The 17,556-nt window shown below is 37.8% G+C and overlaps 1 protein-coding gene across 12 annotated transcripts in view; it reads right to left on the reverse strand.

The window, feature by feature from the left end:
- Positions 1-17,556, reverse strand: part of ROBO2 (roundabout guidance receptor 2) — a 783,469-nt gene that overhangs the window by 367,630 nt on the left and 398,283 nt on the right. The window lies entirely within an intron of this gene.

The raw sequence follows: 17,556 nt of genomic DNA on the forward strand, positions 1-17,556 counted from the left end.
AATATTAGATTTCAAGTTCACAATAAAAAGATAAATATATCAAGTCTTTCATCAAAACTGGTGAAACTTATAAGCAGGAGTGGGATTCAAATTTCTTAACAACTGGTTCTGTGGGCATGGCCTAATTTGTGGGTGTAGGTTGGTGGTCATGTGACTGGGGTGGGAGTGGTTTGCTGACTGGGCATGGCTAGGCGGTCATGTGACTGGAGTGGGCATGGCCAGGTGGCCATATGACAGGCAAACCAAATGTAAGTGGTCCTTGCTTAATGACCAGGTCCTCGCTTAATGGCCAGTTGCTTAGCAAGTGGTTTTTGCCAGTTTCCAAGGTCTGGGGAGCCCTGGAGAGGGCAGGGCAAGGCCTGGGCAGTTGGCTATGTGACTGGCAAGCCAAATGTAAGTGGTCCTCGCTTAATGACCAGGTCCTCGCTTAATGGCCAGTTGCTTAGCAAGTGTTCTAATTTACGACTGACCTCCACAGAGCTACTTGGCCTGTTTTTGGTGTTTTGACAGCCATACACACACACACACACACACACACACACACACACACTTATGACCAGTTACAACATCCCACACAGTCTTGTGACTGAGGTTTTTTGTTTTTTGCCAGTTTCCAAGGCCTGGGGAGCCCTGGAGAGGGCAGGGCGAGGCCCAGGCAGCTGGCCATGTGACTGGCAAACCAAATGTAAGTGGTCCTAGCTTAATGACCAGGTCGTCGCTTAATGACCAGTTGCTTAGGAAGTGTTCTAATTTACGACTGACCTCCAGAGTTACTTGACCTGTTTTTAGAGTTTTGACAGCCACACATACACACACACACACACACGCACCCTTAACCCTGCTATTCTTTGATTCTGTAATCTGCTGGAGCAGAGGGTTGGACTAGATGACCTCCGAGATCCCTTGCAGGCCAGCCCTAGATTGCTGTGCTGCTTCAAAGTCTTCTGAAACCAGGGATTATGTTCTCCTTCCTCTCCTTTTTTCTCCCTCCCTCCTTCCTTCCCTCCCTCCTTCCATTTATTTATCTATCCATCCATCTCATTTACTTTCTCCTCTATCCCTTTCTTTCCCTTTCTTTCTTCCCCTTTCTTCTATCTCCCTTTCTTCCTTTCACTTCCCCTTTCTCCCTTTTTCTTTTTTTCCCTTTTCTTTCTTCTTTCTTGTATCTACTTCTCTCTTTCTCTCTTTTTCTCTCTCCCCTGTCTCTTTCCCTCTCTTTCTGTATCCCCTCTCTTTCTTTCTCCCCCTCCCTCTCTCCCTCTTTCTCTCTCTCTCTTTCTGTCCCTTCCTCTTTCCCTCTCTCCTTCTAAAGCTAGGAAGCCCACCTGAAACACACACATACAGACATACCCAGGGGTGGGATTCTCCCAGTTTGGCCCTGTTGTACTCTGCCTATCAGAGAATAAGCCTGCAGGCAGGGACTGTGCTTTTTAATCTTTGTACAGGGTCTTAAAAAATACATGCAATCAACAGAAACAAATGATGCAGCTTAGAAACAAGAGGATGCTCAGAGCAACCCCAGTTCTACAGTATCATAGAATAACAACAGCCCAGAAGAAAGGCAATAGACAAGGAAGGAAGGAAGGAAGGAAGGAAGGAAGGAAGGAAGGAAGGAAGGAAGGAAGGAAGGAAGGAAGGAAGGAAGGAAGGAAGGAAGGAAGGAATCATCCTACTAAGGGTTGCAGAATCGTGCAGCCTTTAATGTTTCAGATTGGTGACCCTTCCTAGACCCAACTGGTGCTTCTTATTTTATCTACAGTACATGAGTTTCAGCCCCAAAGATGTTCCTTCTCCCCAGGAGCCCAACCTTCAATTCTGGATGAATACTTCTCCACCCTTTCACTCTTCGTTCCTCAACATCTTCTTACATTGGATCACAAGCTATTGAACCATATCAGAACCAAGACCAACAGTTGCAATTATGTAGATGTAAAAGAGACAGGAGACTTTACAGCCTTCAAACCCCAATCCAAGATTGCAAGCAAAACAGGAGCCTCAAATTCAATACTTTTATCCCTGACACTCCTAGCCAGATATTCTTTCTCTTCGTTTGTGTCTCTGTATGTGGCATTGTTGCAGAGAACTTATACAAAGTAAACTTTAGAAGAATAACAACATCTTTAGAAATGATCCTTTCTTCAAAAACCAGACATTAGGAATTGCGAATAGAGAAACTTTATTATTTACTTAGACTCTATGTAACCTCAAGAATTCACCTGAAGGTAATAATCAGGCAATCCAAGACTGACAAATCAAAGTTAATGACTTCCATGAATGCACACAAAAAAATATTTCAGAAATGTAACACTCAAACATCCCATGGTCTTAAAAAAAAAAAAATTGTAGCACAGAAGGGAAAATTCCAAATTTACAGATATTGTAAACAAAAGGTTCCTAATACAACCAGGATCAGATGCCTATATGACCCCATTATTCCTTCCTTCTCTGTCACTTGGGGAGGTAGCCACCAAGGGGTGGGATTCTCTTTCCCCCTCTCTCTTTCTCTCTCCCCCCTCTTTCCCTCTCTTTCTCTCTTTCTCTGTCTCTCCCTTTCTCTCTCCCTCTCTTTCCCTCTCTCTTTCTCTCCCTCTCCCTCTTTTTCTTTCTGTCCCTTCCTTCCATCTTCTTTTTCTTCCTTTCACTTCCTTTATCTCTCCTTTTTTCTTTCTTGCTCTTTCTTGCTTGCTTTCTCTCTCTCTCCCTTCTTTTCTTTCTTGCTCTCTCTCTCTCTCTCTCTCTCTCTCCCATCCTCTTATTTTCTTGCCCTTCCTTCCTTCCCTCTCTCTCTCTCCCACACACACACGAAAGGGCAGCAGGAGAAGAAGAAAGCGAACAGCCCTGGGAGTTACCATTCTCCATTTTGGAGCACATGGGCGGGGGCAGCGGGGGGGGGTGAGGGCGGCAGCGGCGTGGCTATGGAAGCCCCAGGAGCTCCTAGCTTCCCTTTCCCTCTCCTCCTATCAAGCCAGCAGCCAGGCAGGAGGAAGCCCAGGACAGGCGCAAGGTGGAGGCGCAGAAAAATCCCAGGCAGTAGAGGGAGGCATAGAAAGATCCTGGGTGGTAGGGGAGGAACGGAAAGCCAACCAATGAGAGAAACAGTTGCACAGGAGCCTCTCCATGTGTTCCCGGTGGAAGGCAAGTGGTGGTGGCTGGGGAAAGACAACCGGCAGTGAAGGCAACATGCAAATGGGGGGGAAGGGGCAAAACAAAAGACAAGTGGTGGTGGTGGGAAAGGTGACCGGGGCTTGCACTTACCCAGGGAGATCATCAGATCAGGCAGGGCCGCAGTGAAAGGCAGGCAGCAATGGCTGGCCTGGAGAGGCATGTCACGCATGTGCACAATATTGCGCATGTGTGATAGGGACTGGGCAGGGAGCGGAGAAGCGGGCAGAGAGGGGCAGGGCCAGCCAGAGGACTGATTTACCAGTTCTCCGAACTACTGGGAACAGTAACAACTGGTTCTATAGAACCGGGCTGAACCGGCAAAATCCCACCCCTGCTTATAAGTCAGTGGAGTTATGAAGATAGGGAACACATGCTGTAGAAAATAAATCTAATGAACTTGTTGGATAGATTCTCAGGTTCCTCAAGGTTGCAGTTATTGTTATACTTTCCTTCTTATATTTTAGAGGACAAGACATTAAGTAGGCTACAAAAAACCTCTAGCGTGCTGGGAAGGTAATATAAAGGAGCTAATTTGCTGGTGTTTCATTGGTTTCATTTTTATAGTCTGATAATATTGGCTGTATAATTCATCCTGCTGCACCCAGAGAGTGAGCATTTATGTAGGTATTCATTCATTCATTAAAAAATGAATACATGACTATGGGAATGATACATGTAAAAACAGTATATGACAATGTGAGGCAATGAAGTAGGGATTGCCATCTGGATTTTGGGAAAGCATCTACAGTCAGGCATAGATGTTTCCTACATCCTATTTCCATCATGGATTCATCCCTCACAACTTTATTCACAAGCTTTCAATCTGGTTTTCCAGTTGCCTGTAATAATTGTGTCCAGTTTTTAGAAAGCAAGGACTCCTCAAAGAAATACAAATCATGTCAAATATCCACTGCTGAATTGCAGCTTTAGCTCTTAATAACCCCATGATTATTTTAGGTCTCTTCCTAAGGTGATGCATTCTCTCTAGCCATGACATTCAGCTCCATAAAAACTGATACCAGTAACAGCTTTTAATCTGATTTTACTGAGAAGTCCATGATTAATATTCACCACCTGATATCTTCCAATTACTTCACTTTCACTGCTATGGATTATCGCTGGATACCTCACAAACTGGGACTTACGTTCAACGCCAAATTCCAGAAAGAAAGGGAAACAAAGCTCTCGAAGTAACCAAGAAATAAGTCTTTATTCATCCATATACTGCTCCGGATTTGAGTAACACCAAGCATCAAGATGATATTAAAGTCAGCTCTGGCGCACCTCGCAGCCAGAGCTGTATTTATACACCAGATAATAACATAATAACATAATTTATCCACCATCCGGTGGACGCTACCACTTAATTTCCGGTCACTATGTAACCCCCAGATACCGTGCATTTGTCCATTAATTATCCATCCTCCTTTACCATACCCTCACTACATTATACTCTCCATATCCCACCATCGCCCTTGTGCCTGCCTAGTGAATATCCACCCCAAGGTCATTATTTTAACGGTCAGCATGTTCATTGCTCTACCAATAACCACCCATAACTTGTGATAGTTCAGTGTCTGATGTCATCAGGGCTCATCGGCAATCTTCATTGGCAATGCAAACCCCGTGTCGGTTGGCTGGCAGGTACTTCCTAACGTGGTGGCACATTCGGACACAGTAGAACGCTCAGTGTCACGGCTCCAGCATGCCGTGGGGATGTGACACTTACCATTTTTTCTGTTCTCCAAACAGTTCTTTAAAGCCCTTCAAGTTTATGTCCTATCACCAACAAAGACATTTCAGCAGCCTTGAAGCCTACATAAAGTGCATTATACTACCTATTTGGAAAAATATTCAACTCCTACCAGGTAGAATCCTCTTCTCTTGTTACAAGACAGCACATGGCATCAACTTCTAGGCCGAATTTATCCAAATGCAACAATGAATTATAAACGTCTAATATTTTCCTTTAGAGGTGTTGTGGTTCGCCAGCAGGTGTGGATGACTGAGGTCTCAGAGAGCGAGAACTCAGATGAGGGGTCTGCATGGGATGCAGGGATGGGGCCAGGACTATCAGGGAGTGGGATGCTGCCTTTGGAGATTGTGGAGGCTGGCAGCAGTGATGAAGGGGTCCCTGAGGAGCCTGTGCCAAGTGCACGTGTGCACAGGGCTGCTCAAAAGAGCAGCCACAGCAGCATGGGCAACTCGGTAGTAAGGCTGCAAGGTAATGGTCCCTCCCTTAAGAGATAAAAGCCAGCTGAGAAGCCAGAGTGCTTTGCAGGAAGCAAATAAGTTTTTGCACTCAAGCCTGGTGGACATTTGGAGTATCTTGGTTGATGTTTGGATACTCTTTATGTTTGAAATATTTCTTAGTAACTTTATCTAGAGTTCTTGGCAGCCTTGCACATCCTTGGCAAAGCTCGTTCTTATCAGAGACAATTAGTTTAAAACAGACTTTTAACCATGAAGGAACGGAATTCATAAAGAACAATAGGTTGTTTTCTTTAACAAATATTAGTTCACATTACTGGAAAATTATCTTTCTCAACTCACTTGGGAAGCTGGGTCTTATACTAATAGATAATTTTGATACCAAACTTGGCAATAACAGTAAGGCTCTCTTATTTTAATAGGCATATTTTTCCCCACAGGGGCCATCCCAGAGGTCAACTGCACCTCTCCAAGGATCAGGGTATCACACAGCAGGCTGATATCTATTATGTATTGCCAAAGAACTAAGGCATTGTTTACTAAATGCAATAGCAGATGGTGACCTTAATGCTGAGCTTACTGGTGGGACCCAAGAATCTAGTAAAATCAATTATGTCCTAACCTCACACAACCTTTCCCATCTAGTATTTTCATTTAAGGTTAAACTATGGCCAAATAGTGACCACTCACTGCTATTATTTCACCAGGGTCTTAGTTCTTGCCTGACTTTCCCTACCAATTTCACCCAGATCATGGATAACGATACAGATAAAGTCACTTCTAAAATTAGATGGTCTTGCAAGAATACCCCAATCATTTTTTTGCCCAGTCCAGTCTTCAAATTATATAGGGTCTTCATTCACAGTTCAAAAACTTTAGAGGCTTATGTTAGATAGAATGCTATATAAAAATCACAGTATATACACCATAGATCTATGAGCAAACCCTGTAATCTTAGGAGAAACACCAGGACTGCACCAGATTGCAAACAAGTGAAAGTAGATTTAATGACAGCTTTCAAATGTTACAAATACAACATCTATCACAGCATTGGGAATTGACTATTAATTCTCAAAAAAAGATATAAAAATGGAATAAAAAAATAAAAAAATAAATACATACCATTTAAGAACAACTTTTCCAAGCTATGAGGAATAAATATGCCACTTTTCTGAGAAGATATCTCAACTCTTGAACAAGACAGTCTGTCCAGAAGTAAAGATTCTACCCAAGAAGTAGGCAATTTTTCTGTAAGCTAGATAGCTTTTATTTGCTCTTTGTCTGAAGCTTTTCTTCCAAACAGCATTCCCTCTGGCCACCAGTCTCTCATATGAAAATTGTTAATCAATCCATTAAAAAACAGGAAATTTGCCAGTAGTGAAATGATATACTGTCAAACTGCTAAAAAGCAGCATCAATTGGAGGTCTTCCCTTCTGGCCTCTGGTTCCATATATTAATAACACATGCCAAGTACAAAAGAATGACTCCGGAGGAAGTTGTTTTACTCATTCATACATTGGAGGTTACTCTGCTTAATTAAGATGTTGCATAGTAAAGCAGTCACACAAGGTAGATGTGCAGATATCTCAATTACAAAGGGGTGAGAGAGGTTTGCACTTTTAAAGCACTATTTAGCTCAATGGCCCTTTTTTAATCAAAGCAGGATCTCATCTCTCCAAATTTAATTTTGTGCTTGATTATTTTTTTAACTTATAATAGCTCTACAAATGGTCTATGGACTCTAGCAGGTTTCTGTAGGAGGAAAAAGGACTTGCAATATACTAATCTAAATCATGTAGATTTTTTTCTCCAAAATATCTTTGATGCCACAACTTTTGCGGTCTCAATATAAAAAAAAACAAGGAAGCAAGTGGTAAAAAGTTGATATTTCACTATAATGGAATATTAAAAACACTGCACAATTTTTCACCATTTTGTTTATATTACTGAGTGGGGAAAACCTATGTTAGCCAATTTTACCATTTTTATGAAGATTTTTATTTTAGAAACTATGAATAAAAAGAAAAGCTTTGCCAAACCCACCAAAAAAAGAAACAGTTTAAAGAATATTTTAAATTCACAATTGCTATGGTATTGTTTGGGGCCAGAACCAAAACAATACAGTGACAAACTCAGACCTTTCTACTCTCCCTTTCTCTTTGGTAAAAGCAAAGTATTAATCATTCTGTTTTAAAGGCACTTGACTAAAGCTATTCTTTATATTACACATTGTCACTAATGTGGCCAATGAATAACTCTCAACACTTTTGTTGTTGTTTCTCTGAGTGGACTAACAACAGCTTAGTTTTACCCTTATTCTGTTGAATGGCTTGGAGAAGATATGAAAAGGAGCACTTCAATTAAACAAAAGTTTTGGAAAGAAAAAGTTAGAACAAAGTAGACATAGTGCAGACAACTTGTGATTCATGACTCATACTGTGCTGTTTCCCTTTTCACCCCAATATGCTCTTTGATTTTACTACTGATTATGAAGCCAGACCACTGCACTTCTCTTAGCAACCAATACCACACAGAGAAAAAGACATGTCATTTACTAAAAAGGGAACAGAAGAATTTACAGTCATACAAAGGCAGATACATGTTCTCCTGCATTTAATTCCAGACAATGATTGATAAAAAAAATTACAGCAACAAAATGACTTGAGCAAACATTCAGTATTCAATTCTTTTCCTAGTTTTCCAAGTTAACAAAAATAGATTTGACCTACAAATGCCTACAAAACCAGAAACATGCTGCCTTTATTAAAAATACTATCACAAATAAAGAAAAAAAATCTAACACTGAAGTAGCTGAATCACTTTGAAACATAATTCTTTTCCTTTGGGAATCTTTTGTTTTGAAGCACCTAATCAAAGGGAAACATACCAGTGCTAACATGTTAGTCACTGCTTCAAAGATGTAGCAACTAATAATCTTAAATTATAAACAAGATTTAAAACCAGGTTCAAATATCCTATCCAAAGTTCTAGTTATTTACTGCTATCTTTAATTACATTTTGTTTTAAGGATTAATAAAATGTTTTATATAACATAAATAGCAAATCATGTTTCTGTCTGGTTTACTTGGGAGGACTGACAATGCAATAGTATTTTTAAAATTTCAGAGGCTAATTCAAGATATAGGAAGGAATGAAAGAAGCTTAATTTAAGGAGGTAATAGTAGAAATGCCAGAAAAGCTCAATCTCTGCATTGTTTGGGCAATAGAAGGAGTAATAGAATAACTTACACGTGGAGTTGTAGAGGAGTAAATTTAAGATGGAAAATAGCCACTATTCTAATTGGTTCCACCTTCCAGCAAAGATCAGAATGTTTGAAATTCAAATGAAATAACTGACAGCTAGCAGAATTCTATTATCTACTCAGGAAAAGTTGCATTGATATAAAAAGTTTCTTTATAATATATTATAAAGAAACTAGCCATTTCAATCATGAGTGTTCTACTAGAGCCCTCTCTCTGAAGCTACAACAATACTATTTTGTGAGAAAAGGGCACTGTTCAAATATATGACTTAAAAGTTCTAAATCTATCCCCTACTACTGATTAGGTGTGACAAAATTATGGTTAGCTTTTATGGTCAGAATCTATCATAAAGCATACTAAACCTCTACCACTCACCATTGGCAATTATTTATTCAGCTTTCATATCACATTTTCTGATTCTTTATGGAATGAATTGGTTAAGATTTTCAAATCACATATTTGTTGGATCTAAAAAGTATTAGTTCAGAATGCAGGACTCATGTATTCACCAACTCTTCAGTAAGTACAACTTCCTGCCTTGCCTGCCAAGAATGTTGACGGTGTTGATGTGTGGAAATGGTTAAGCACAAACACTTCTTTCATTAGTACTCAACTGCACAATCAATCAATTTTATAAGCGCTGACTCCCAAGCATCACAGTACAATGTCAAATACAGAACTTCTCTGAAGGAATTTATAAATAAGCACTTAGGAAAAGGCCTTCCACATCAGTTATCCTATTTATCCACCAAAATATATTCCATAATTACCAGTTCCTCAGTGATGTTGCCATTGAAGAGCATTATCATTTTTCCTTCTTTTCTGGACTCTTAGACAGCTATAGGCTTTTTACCAAGTTGGACTTTGAGTTAGGGGGAGAGGAGGTTTATTTGCACGCAAAGAGGTCATGAATATTTAATTACCTTTGATTCCCATCATGGGGAATTTGAATATGCAAATATACCCTTCAGACTGATGTCATTTGTCCAGCCCTTATATAATTTATGAATTATACAGTATTTCATGATTTGTACAGATTATAGCCTCAACTGTAAATGAGAAAAATATGCCCATGTTGGCTATTTCAGATACTGTATCAAAAGGTACTTCAAAAGTAATTCAGATAGATCTAGTTCAGCTCGAATCAATCTGTCATGGATATCCCCTGCACTTTAAAAGACATAGGGTATCTTCTAGACTCTGCCAGTAAATAAATAAATACATTTACAGTAAATTTATTCCTAATTTTGATGTACTAATCATACTCTTCACTTGCCTTACAAAAAATCGTTTATTTAAATGGCATTCCAAGGCTTTGACACTTCTCAGTTCTACCCTCCTTTTTGCATTTTTACAATCCACTCCAGTGTTGAAGGAAAATTCTCCTGTAATAAATATAGCTCCTTCTAACTAATATATATACAATTACATCTCTAACAAGCTGCTGGCCGTGAAGCAAGACTGTCAGCACTATGCTACCATTTTTCAATGCAGAACGTTCTACTGAGGTCTGAAGTGACAAGAACTTATAAAACTTAACAATTCTATACAACTCACACACTGTTAAGTAATAATTAGACCACTGGGATGATTTTGAAATTCAAAAAGGAATTTACCACTCATTAGAGAATCTAAGTTGTTTGTTTGACTTCAATCTAGATTTCAGGTAGTAAGAATTCAAATATTGTATTTACTTGAATAAATAAAAGAGTACTTAAAAAAGAATAAATCCTTGCAAAATTAGTTTCAGTCTTGAAGCCAGTACACTATCAGTATTACTATAAATAATTTGTACACATAATGATATTGGTCTATGGTTTCTTATTAAAGTCAATTTTTGTCCCTCTTTAGATATGGCATCTTTCTTTCTTGTAGGATAGAGTTCACTATATTTTGTAAATTTTGCAAAAATTCATCCTCAAAACATTTATAATAAGAACTTGATACCACAATCCATCTGGTAAGGCGTGTTTCCTAATTTAAATTTTTTCAAAAAATATTAAAATAGTTATTCAGAAAGTTTTCTAATGTTATAGTCCATTCATAATCAGTTTCTGTTGCTTTGCAATCCTCAGTAAACTTTCTTTCTTTAGGCAGTCACCTATTCTCATGTTTCCTTAGATGCCCAAATAGTTACGATGATGAATGAAAAGAGGCAGACAATTCTGTCTGTAGTTTTACGTCAGAACTACCCTACTTATGCCAGTGAAGTATGAATGAAGCCCGATGTTCCTCCTGTTGGCAGGAGACAATTTACACAAACACAAATCTGGATGTGCCATCATTTGACAAATTAAATTGAGACAGGGCAGGGATTGGCAATGCGGACAACTAATTTTATGCTGGTGCTGTTTTCTGCCAGTTCAAGGATAGATTGTTAGCACATTAATTCAGTAAAGGATAAAAAAAGTCTGTTTCAATTTGGGAGATTCTAAAATTGCTGTCACCAAAATGGATGATCTGAAGAGAATCACTATGACACTTTGGTAGAACTGTATCATTTTAATTCTCCCTCCCCTCCATTTTTTAAGAGAATTTGGAAATGCAAAATCCACAATAACTGTATGATAGCAGGAGCAATCAAATTCAAGCCTAGGCCCTCATTCAGAGAATGACAGCTTAAAGGAAGGAAGATTGCATTCTGCAGGTAGGATTCAACTATTTTCAGTTTCAAACAAATCAAGAAAATATATGCACAGCTCGTTATTTATTTTTTAATGATACAGGAAGAAGACTCAGTCAGAGTCCTGCTTTTTATAATAAGACTAACTCAACCAGAATAGAACCAGAATAGACTACTCCCAAATTGTCTTAATGCACAGATAAATCATAATTTAATGCCAGTTATAGTTAATACATATTTTTCTTTTGTTTTATTTTAAATGCCTCTTCTACCATCATAACAATCAATATGACAAAATAAAAATGTGGGGGACAGGCAGTTGTGTGCAGAAAATACATAATTTTTAAAGGTTAAAAGTTAAGCATGTCACATCCTTCAAATTAATTAGTCCTGAACTAATTATACAGAACTTTAAGAACAGTATTTTCAATAACAAAAAATACTTAAAAATACTTTTTTAGTTTTCAATATTTCCACGTAAAGATTATCTTTAAACTGTTCTCCGCCCATGTGATCTGTTCTCCACACACATCCTAAAATTAGATAAAGAGAACCCATTAATCAAATGAGTCAAAAACATTATACTTCTTTATTCATTTATTGAGGAAAATTATCCAAAGCTACATATTTGTGTTTAGCAAAAGTATGTGAACGACTAGGATTACCAGCTAATTTGACGGGAAAGTTAAAGCTGGTTTTTCCAGTCAATGGGATGATAATCAGATGTGAGTACGGGAGATCCTGCCTTATTTAAAGATTAAAATTCTAGGTATTCATTATCAAAGTTTGATTTTCACAACACAAGAATATGGAAGTGTGTCATGCCTCCAAAAAAAGAGGATATTTCTGAGGACCTCCAGAAAACAGATACTTACCAGGTTAAAAAAGATTGGAAAATGATTTCAAAGAATCTGGACTTCATTAGTCTACTATCGGACAGATTGTGTACAAAGCGGGGGGGGCAATTCAATACCATTTCTACCTTTCCCAGGAATAGCTCACCAATCACGAGCAAGGTATATAATATTCTGGGAAGTTTCAAAGAATCCCAGGATAATTAGTTAAGGAACTAAAGGCTTTTGTTGCATTGGCGAATTTCAGTTTTCATCAGATTACTATCTAGAGAATACTGAAAAATAATGGTGTGTGTGGCAAAATGCAAGGAGAAAGTCTCCAAAAGGAACATTGCTGCCTGTCTACAGATAGAGAACACCACATGGATAACCCCAAAGTATTAGAAGAATTGTACTGCGGACAGGTAAGACTGAAGTAGATCATCTGGGCTTGAATGAAAAGTGCTATGTTTGGTGAAAGACAAATACTGCCTTATAAGGTAAGAAACTTATCCCATCTATAAAACATTGTAGCAATAGGAAGTTTGAGCCTTCTTTATGGCTTCTGAGTGAAAACAGCATGCTTCTGCATTCTACCAGTGAACAAACAACCTAAAACAAGCAAAATGTATAACCAAAGAATGGTTAAAGCAGAAGGAAGTTAATATTTGGAATGGCCAAGTCAAAGTCATGATCTTTAGAAATGTTATCAAAGAACCTGAAGTAAAGCTCACCTACATCCCTGAATTGAAGTTATCCAGAAAGTAAGAATGGGCTGAAATTCCTCCAATACAATATGCAGATTTTGGTTTTCTTGGACTCATGACTCCTGCTCGAAGAGGCCTTTGTGCAACTGCAGGTTGTACAGTTACACCCTTTCCTGGACCTACAATCACTACTCACAGTCATTCATGCCCTAGTCACTTCCCGTCTTGATTATTGCAACATGTTCTACATGGGGCTGCCCTTGAAGAACACCCAGAAGGTCCAGTTGGTGCAAAATGCAGTGGTGCGTGGTTTTGTGCAGATCCCAGGGTGCACGTTTCACCTCTCCTGCGGGAGCTGCATTGGTTGCCAATTTGCTTCTGGGTGCAATTCAAGGTGATGGTTGTCACCTTTAAAGCCCTTCATGGCTTGGGACCAGATTATCTGAGGGAATGTCTTTTGCCGGTCACATCTACCCGACCCATTAGAGCAGAGAAGCAGGGAATGCTGTGGGTCCCATCCCTGAGGGAGATACACTTGGTGGAACCCAGAAGGGCCTTCTCCGTGGTGGCTCCCTCTCTCTGGAACATCATTCCCCCAGAGATTAGACTCTCCCACTCTCTAATACTCTTCCAGAAGGCACTGAAGACCTGGTTCTGCCAGTAGGCCTGGGGAACCCAGAGCGGGATGGAGCCCATCAAATGGCTCGTGTGATTTGCTGCCATTGGGGTGGGGGTGGGTGGGAGTTGAGGGTGATTTTTTATTTATTTTTTCAAGATTTTGTTCTATTGTACTTTATTAATTTGATTCTTTTTGTTAGTTTTTATTGTATTTGAAATTTATGGTTTTACATTCTGTAAGCCACCTCGAGTCACCATGGGCGACTAGGCGGTAATATAAATTCAATAAATACATAAATAAGGGAAATATTTAGTTGCTTCCCAAGGGAGAGCACATCAGTTATTGAAAACAAAAGTTCACTTAACTTTGCCACACAGATATGTTCAAATCTCTGCATAAATATTGAAAATTCAAACTGTTCACAAACTACTCGGCACTATACTACTAGATACATACAGATGAAATTTCAGAATTCAATTAAAATATAGTACCAAGATGCTGATCCAGGTATACTAAAAAGAATTAATTTGTAAACAGGAAGATGATTTTTTTTGTTAAAGAAAAATTAATCCAATTAACTTAAATTGGAGAAAATAGTATATTTTGGAGGAACATATTTAAATATTTTGTGGAGGGATCTTATAACTTTTCTAAATATTTTAATTGCTTAGAAATTTTGTTTCATTCATCTTTCCAAAAAGTTAAAATGCTGTTTACATATTTGTTTTCTTCCTCTTTCAAATATACTGTATTGATCTATCACAATGCACAAGTACAAAGTATCATCTTCTACGTGTGACATAATCATTTTAGATTCAAATAAAAGGTTCTATTTTACAAAACTAAATACACTTATTTGTAGAGCACAAATATAATTTTCTTCAGTGCACTCATGTTGTAGTCAAAATAATAATGTTCCAAACATGATATTAACTGTTACGTGCTCTATGGCGTGGCACATGCTCTTTTTAGTTTTTAGCATTATATTTTTAGCAGTGTAGGAAAGTGCAAGATTGGAGTTCCAGTTAACGACAAATGGAATTCAAGCAGTCTGAGCTATACCACCAGAACTCCACACCTGCTGAAAAAATATATATATTTTGCCCAGTTTTGCAGTAATATAATTTCTAAGAACTCAGACTATTCAGAAGCAAACATAAACTTTATTATTTGAATTTGTGTCACAATGCACTCTAAAAATATTTCAAAGCTGCTATTCTTAAATGTTCACCTACAGAGAGCAAGTAAAAAAAAAATAGGTATTACTTTTGTATCCAAAATTTATACCAAACTATATTAAAGTATTTTCTCAACGGTGATACAGAAAACTAATAGTTTATCTTCTAAGTGAGACATGGTGCATTTTGGGGTGTGGAACAGACACAGTGAGGAATACCAATGGTTTTGGTTTAATGATTTCCCATTATTTTATACTATTATTGTTATTATGATTGATTGCACAGTCAGCCAAATATTTAAACTTATTTGGCATTTTTATCCAACTATCCAGTCTTTCCCAAGCTCTTGGGATAGGCAGATGTTGTTTGATGGTGTCAAAAGTATTATGGTTGGTCAGTCAGCCAGATGTTTACATTATTTAAATAAAACACCAAAAAGCTCTTTGAGGTAGATTACAATGATTTCAGGTACTCAAGTCACAAAAGTAGATTGATATATGGCTCTGGAACACTGAGTCTTCCAGAGATCTACAATGATGCCCACAAGATAATTTACACTCTTCCATGAAGATCATTTCTCCATTAACTTAACCTTCTTTGTTTTGTTTTTCACCAAGCATGTACTTCTCCTTGCCTGCTTGCCATTCTTTGGGACTTTGCTATGCATGTTTATATTCATTCAAATGGACAATAGAAGGCCTCCAAATTAGTTGGAGAAAAGACCCCTGGTGGCTAAGATTTGTCTGAGCAGAGTCATCTATCAGCACTAGAAGGAATAAATGTTATCAGAAAGATGAAGAAATCAGAAGAGTCAGGTGAATTCTGGGCCATAGAAAGGGAAGAGATACACCCTTGGAAGGGAAAGGAAACAGCAAGACAGAAAAAAAATAGTATTGATTATAATCTATACTTCTTTACCATTTCTGTGCTATTTGTGTACTTTCCATTCTATTGGGCCTATATTTTCCTTCCTCTTTTTCTACATGCATATAAGTTTATTTCCAAGGAGAGAGATGAAAACTGATTGGCTGATAGCTGAGATACAGAAAAGTACATTTTTAAAATGAGCTAGGAACAAAAAGAGTTCACATGATTTTTTTTCCAGCATATTTTTTATCAGGTTCTTGGGAAGATTTGTTGTAGATTTGTTGTATACATCTATACAATAATCAGTTATATTGTAACAATGCCCAAGACACTTGTTCAATATTTCAACTTGGTATACTACTGGCACTCTCTCTAATGTACATGCTTACAAGAAAAGCAAGCAATTTTTGATCTAGGAAATTGCACCAATAAACTTATGCCAAATATAAAATACTTAATTATACCAGAGATTGATCCACATTTTTAATGCCATGTCTACATTTCTCATTCAACAAGGGCTTGTCTGCCTTTTAAACCAAATTAATTTTACCTGTAACCCAGCAAGTCAAGATGTATATCCACAGAGCTTAACATCACTGTTTCTCAACATACATGTATTTTTGTATTCTGTATTATTTCTCTCCACATGGACCAATGAGTATGCTAGTCTCTTCTGTTTAAAAAAAATTAAAGAACTTCAAGTTATGATCTCCATGGAAGAAAACTTGAATAAATTATGCTCTGCTGATGTCCTTTCAGCAAGCTGGTTAATTGCATTTGTTTCCTATATCTCTAAACAGCCTGGTACATTAATTACATTCTGTAACACCAGGCTCCTGTGATTCATTCTGTCACTTCCACTGAGCACTTTAATTGTATTCTTCTTAGCTACCTACAATTTTAAGCACAGACTAATAACTACATTTCTTGTGGCTTGATACCTTCACATTTTATGTATATTTTCAGTGTGTGCCTTATGCAGTGGAATGCTTTTTTGGAAAATGTATGCATTATATAACCATAATAAATAGTTGCATATCATCCACACTTAGAAGAGTTTTTTGCTGCCTTCAGTATTGATGGGGTGTGGTGGAAAAGAGGCATCGGTACTTATACTGTCAATAACTGCATGCTATAATTGTAGGTAATATAATATACTCCTTTGTTTACAAGAGAACCTTGTTGTTGACATAGATATCTTAAATGTTTTAGCACCAGTTTCCTGCTAGAACCAAGTTTATTGCCACAATCTGTCCCTAATACTAAACATCTCAGATTTGTGAATTAAAACAAAAAATAACTCAAATCTATTAAAAAAATACAACCTAGTGCCAAATAGGGCAACAGCACTAAACCTGGCAGCATTACATGCCTTCTTACGAAGACTATTCAAATTAATACTCAGTATTATTGCTTATCATATGACTATATGCATAAATTCTGAAATTTGCAAACTACAGTGGGAATGGGTGTGAGTATGTGTCTGTGTGAATCCATTCCAATCCCCATTTTTTGTAAAAAAAAAAAATCCATGACACCCACTTCTCATCTATATGTATTGTTATAATTTAAGACAATCTTTTCACTCACTTCTCTCCTTTCCAACACTGTAAATACAATCTGTTTAAATTTCCACATAACATCTTATGGATTTAGTAATTAGAACATTTTAGGTTTACTTTAAGGATGCTAGGCAAGTTGAACAAAGGACAAAACCCATGCAATGAGAACTGGCTTTACAGCAGAGGAGACACCTACAGCACCTGTTCAAAAATCCCCATTGTCTTTTGAAGAGTGAAAGCTGAGCTACTTTCTATGGGAAGTGGCTATAATATTCTTCTGCAGTTCCAGGTTTTACAGATATGACTTTAATCCTTCCCTCCAAGTTTATATACTTTTTACTTAGCTTGAGACATATTTATTTCATACCTTTCAGCACATTCCTCATGGTTTCTGAATTTCTATGCATGCATGGGCTACAGGCAGCAAAATTCACAATGTCATCCTTCCAATTTTTTTTAGTCCTTCTCTAGAACTGAAAGCACAATACTCTAAATCAGTCATCTTTCCACTCTGAAAGTTCACCAT

The sequence above is a fragment of the Pseudonaja textilis genome, chromosome 7 (assembly GCF_049901715.1).
Source record: "Pseudonaja textilis isolate UNSWEBS1 chromosome 7, rPseTex1.2, whole genome shotgun sequence".
NCBI lineage: Eukaryota > Metazoa > Chordata > Lepidosauria > Squamata > Elapidae > Pseudonaja > Pseudonaja textilis.